The following is a 5,523-nucleotide window of genomic DNA, read 5'->3' on the forward strand; positions in this document are numbered from 1 at the left end:
TTTTTTCTTATTCTATTCGTACAGTAGAAGATTTGAGCCGGTTCTAAGCCTCCCCCCACAACTATGACGTAATAATTGCTTTTTCTTGTTGTTGTTTAGTGAAGTCAAGGCAATGTGACCTTGAAGTGTCTGGTGATTTTTTTTTCATATGAGACTGTGTGTGTGTGTGGGAATGTACGGTACAGGGTTTCATCATGTGCTTGTCTATGTACAAACATACTTCGAAGATCCTCCAAGTAATGAATGTTCCATCAAGTTAGTAGTGATGTGACGACACAGCAGCAACCGTTCATCGGTAAGAGAGCAAGATATTCACTCCACGACGTGTGGCTGAGTAATGCGTATTCATCGGTCTGCCCTCACCTCTCTCGATTTAGAGAAGGCTGTGACGTAACGCATCGCTCTACCCCAGCAGCAACCGTTCAACGGTAGGAGAGCTAGATGTGCACTCCAAGGCGGGTGGTTGAGTAATGCGTATCCATCGATGTGCTCTTACCTCCCTCGATGTGGTGATGGCAGTGACGTAAAGCATGACTCTACCCACACTCCCGATGGTGATGCGCAGGCGGCGAGGACTGTGCTATTCAAGAAGCGGGCGAGTATTGGTTATGTCAGTTTTCATCGAGTGAGTTAGTGAGAACATATCATAGAAAATGTATTCTTGTGAATGCGGTAAATCTTTTACTCGTAGTGACAACCTTCGTCGTCATCAGCTCCAGAGTTGCCACGGAGGTCCATCAGTGAAACAAGTGAGATTAGATGACGCTGCAACACCTATGTACACATGTAATTGTTGTAATGTGACGATTCCATTGATTCAAGTGAATTCTCCCAATAGAAGTCTGCAACATAAGAATAATGCATGTGTACAATCCAGTGATGGTCTTGAAATTATAAATAGTGCTTTCAAGCGTTGGATTGCTACATACAGGGTGCAGATTTCCATTGTTTCCACCGATTACATGTTATTCTTTAACGAAATCAGGCAGAAAGTTATTGAATTATTGGAATCAGCTATCAGGGTTCTCAAAATCATCAAAGTGAATATGAAAGTATTTGGGAGTTATATTCTGCAAACGCAAGAACTGAAGGGAACCAAATCATTTAACTCTCAGAATAGAACAGTTGACCAATCTACTGATTTGAATTCCTTATTTGATGGATTTCGAAATGAAATTATCGCTTAAACAACAGAATTCCAGGAACGTGATTCAGGTAAGCATTTCTATCAAGTTATTGGATGTATCAGTAATTTTGATTTGTATTTGAGGTTGGACTTGTGAAAAAATCATGTTTCTGGAGGTGAACATCAATAAATACAGCCCGCTGAGTGGATGTTCATATTTGAAGCTACCTGAATATATAGAGCGTTGGAAGGCCGTGGTTAATGTCCGTAATGAAGATCAGCATTGTTTTGCATGGGCTATCACATCAGCACTACATGCTGCAATCGATAGAACGTCAGAAGTTTCATCATATCCACATTTCAATACTGTCATAGATGTAACAGATATGAATTTTCCGGTAAATTTGGAGGATATTGTGAAATTTGAGGACAAGAATGATATTTCAGTTAATGTGTACGGTTTAGAAAGTAAATTCGAAAGGGGTAAAATAGTGTATGAATTAATTGGACCATTACGTTACTCTCAGAGAAGACTTAGGAGACATGTCAATTTGTTACTTATCACAGATGATTTCGGTAATAGTCATTATTGTTGGATCAAAAATCTTTCAAGATAAGTTTCAAGCCAATTATCAGCTCATGAACATAAGAAATATTTTTGTGATGGATGTTTATTATATTTTTCCAATGAGCAATTACTATTGCGTTATAAGATAAATGATTGTAATCACTTGAGTACTACAACACCATCAACCAATTTCAAAGTCAAAGTCAAAGATAAAGTGGATGTCATCCCACAAACTAATGAGAAATATATCTCTCTCACAAAACATCTCTATACACATTCCTATACGGATAAAGATGGTAGGGTGAAGAAAAATTATTTGAAAATGAGATTCATTGATAGTTTCAGATTCATGCCTAGTTCTTTGGAGAATTTAGGAGCCAATTTAACATCTGATCAGTGTATCGAGATGCGCAAACATTTCCCACAAATTGAAAATTTCAATTTAATGAGAAAGAAAGGTGTATTTCCCTATAATTTTGTTGATGACATCGACAAACTGAATCATCCAAGACTTCCAACCAAAAATCAATTTTATGATAAACTCAATTGTGAACATATATCAGATAATGATTATGGGAGAGCTCAACTTGTTTGGAATTTGTTCGAATGTCAGAATTTGGGTGAATATTCTGATTTATATTTAAAGTCAGATGTGTAACTATTATGTGACATTTTTGAAAACTTTAGAAATATATCTGTTGATAAATATAAATTGGATCCGGCACATTACTTCACCGCACCAGGATTATCATGGGATGCCATGTTGAAATATACTAATATTGAATTAGAATTACTAACTGACATTGATATAGTTCACTTCTTTCAGAAAGGTATTCGCGGTGGAATCAGTCAATGTAGTGAAAGGAAACATAAAGCAAACAATACATTTTTACCGAATTATAATCCAAATGAACCATATGCAAATTCGAAAGTTCCCAAATTAATTCCAAATTTAAACGATAAAAGAAAATATATTGTTCACTATAGAAACTTACAGCAAGCTGTCAATCATGGCTTGTTAGTGATGAACACACATATAGTATTGAGGTTCAAGCATTCATGTTGGATGAAGCCCTATATAGATTTGAATACTGAAATGCGTAATCGGTCTAGGGTATTTGGGGTAGTTATTGGCCCTTTAAGGTCTGTCATTTTTGTAAATATGAACAGAAGTCATATTTGATCATAAAACGCAATTCACTATGTTTTGATTTATAGAGTAAACTTTGAACTTCTCCTTAAACACAATTGGATCATTCTGATAATAAACAAAAACATATTTTGAACGTCCCAAAATGAAAATATTCGAATCCACAGTAATGGGCCGCTATACTACAGAGATTGGCCATGTGATATTGTAGTTATTGGCCCATAATTACCAATTTATTTTGGAACTCTAAAACATAAGTGAGTGAATATCAAAGTGCTAATAAATATATAGTTGAGTCATTAATTCTGGATTTCATTAGATTAGATAAGATTTATACAATTTGTTGTTTCTTCAAACACGTTTTGCAATGGAAAATTGCAGAATTTGATTGATGTAAGTTGTGTCTTTTCATACATTGAATATGGTAAGATCTGGCACATTCCTGGCACTTGATTCCAAAATAATTTGTGAAAGATTATTTGCGCAAATATAGCATAGTCCAACAGATATCTTGATATTAAGCTCCTCCGATATCCCAACTTCTTTTATCAGATTTTTCAAAGGGTATTCTTCATTGGGGTTGAAAATAACTTCGGAAATGATATTTATGGAATTAGAATTTTTCAGTGTGAACGACTGTGTGTTTTGATTGAGTTTTTGATTTGATTGTGTCCTGGACTCGTTTTGAAACAAGTTTTTTGTAACACGCTGCATGCTTTGCGATACTTCTGCATTTTCCATTTTCGATACACATTCAACAATGTTCTTTTTGTTCGATTTTCTCATTTCCTTTCTTACAGGTTTCTTTTTTTATTCTCTATCGTCTTTTCTTTCTTCAATATCTTTTGTACCTGTCTTTTCCAATTCTCTTCCATTCAAAATATTCCCGGTCTAGATCTTCAAGATTAGGCTCTGTCGGTACCGATGGTTCACTCATATGTATATTATTTTGTCCTAACTCCAGTTGGTTTTCAATGGTAGTTAAATTAAATTCGTCTTGATATTCAGTTGGATCCAATTCGTTACTTTCTCCCCTACTTGTGTTTTTCTCTGGTTCTTTCCGCACAGTATGAAATTCTTTCCACAGTTTATGAAGCAGAATGAAATCTGTACAGTCATCATCAGTTTTTCCACAGAAGTTTTGAAACAGTTTAATTTTCTCTTCACCTAGGATATTTTGAAAGGTTTCGTAGCCCATTGGTTGTGGCTGTCTATTATACTTTTCATCCTCTTGTTTTTGATTTTGTCCCCCCAAACATTTTGAAAAATCTATCGAGTCTGGATTGAAAGGATATAATCCAGTGGCGCGAAACCCGTCAGTTATAGTCTTCTCCCTTGCATAATCTTTGACCACTTCCTCTAAAATGGGTGCGAATTTATCTTTTCCAAGAATACAATTCAAATTGTCTGTCCTCCATTTCAAAACTACTTTTTTCCAGCCACTTTTGATTGGCTTGAAAGCAGATACATCTGCTGGTTGAAGGATTCTAGTAGCGTTGGGATAAAGACAAATCAAAATAATTTTCAATTCTTTACAGATATCACTCAATTCGTATGTCAGGTGGGTGCTATGACCATCTACAAAAAGGATTATAGGAAACTTAATATTATTTTTCACCAAGGAGGGATGTAGGACATTGCAAATATAATCTTGGAAAACTTCTGCTTTCATCCATCCCGTATCGCTTATACCTATTCCCCATTCAGGTGGAACGGATGCAGCAATTTCAGCCTTCAATCTTTTTCCCGGATATATGATCATTGGTGGTGTTGTAAGACCTGTGGCAGAAAAGGTGAACATAACTGTAATATTCTGTTTAGAAGAGGCGTGTTCTACCTCGTAGATATTCTTAGAACCCCTTGGTGCCAACACTCTTGAATTCTTTGGACATAAATTGAAACAAGTTTCGTCACCATTAAAAATTCTTGAGGGATCAATCAATATCTCATCATATTCCTTAGATACCAAATAGATGTTAATGTCTCAAAACCATTTTCTAATGTCTTTCTCTGATACGTTGGAACTAGCGGAGGAAACAGCCTCAGGTGTTCGAATTGATAAAATGGTGTGGCGTCGAAGAAAGGCTTTATACCATCCCTCATGTGGATAATTATCCTTAAATTTTCGTGGTACTTTCTCTAAAACTGATTTGACGGCCGACTGGAGATCTTCCTTTCGTCTCGGAAACCCTTTTTGCGCATTTTCCACTACCCATTTGACCAGAAGCTCTTCTTCTGTACTGGTCAGTATGGGAGGTGGACCCGGACTTATTTTTGTGAACTTATCACTCCTCCTGAATTGTAGGGTTGCTCGAGGAATACTGAAATGTCTGGCGGCCTCTCTGAGTGGTACCCCATCATTAATTGTTTTCAAAGCACTTTGCAGCTGCTGCTCGCTATATTTTTTGGAATAGCGACCACCCTCTTCAACTTTAGGCATTTTGCAGAGCTGAAAAAGCACAGAAATACAGTGATTGGCCCCAGTTGATTATAGTTATTGGCCTCCGGCCAACAACTGTGTATATATATTTTAACGCCTTCATTGCATAGTTTAATCATACCTATCCTTGTTTACTTGATCATTGTCATGTTCATAACAATCATATTCGAGCACAATAGATTTTATAGTCATTGGCCTAGGGGCCATTAACTGTTTATTGCTAATATTTCCAGGCAATC

At 36.3% G+C, this 5,523-nt stretch overlaps 1 pseudogene; it reads right to left on the reverse strand.

Moving 5' to 3' along the window:
- Positions 1-885: 885 nt before the first annotated feature.
- Positions 886-5,309, reverse strand: LOC141483291 (uncharacterized; annotated as a pseudogene).
- Positions 5,310-5,523: the final 214 nt, after the last annotated feature.

Source organism: Leptinotarsa decemlineata, unplaced genomic scaffold, assembly GCF_025532065.1.
Source record: "Leptinotarsa decemlineata unplaced genomic scaffold, Ldec_3_MD MMD2_tig00003192_RagTag_RagTag, whole genome shotgun sequence".
Lineage (NCBI taxonomy): Eukaryota > Metazoa > Arthropoda > Insecta > Coleoptera > Chrysomelidae > Leptinotarsa > Leptinotarsa decemlineata.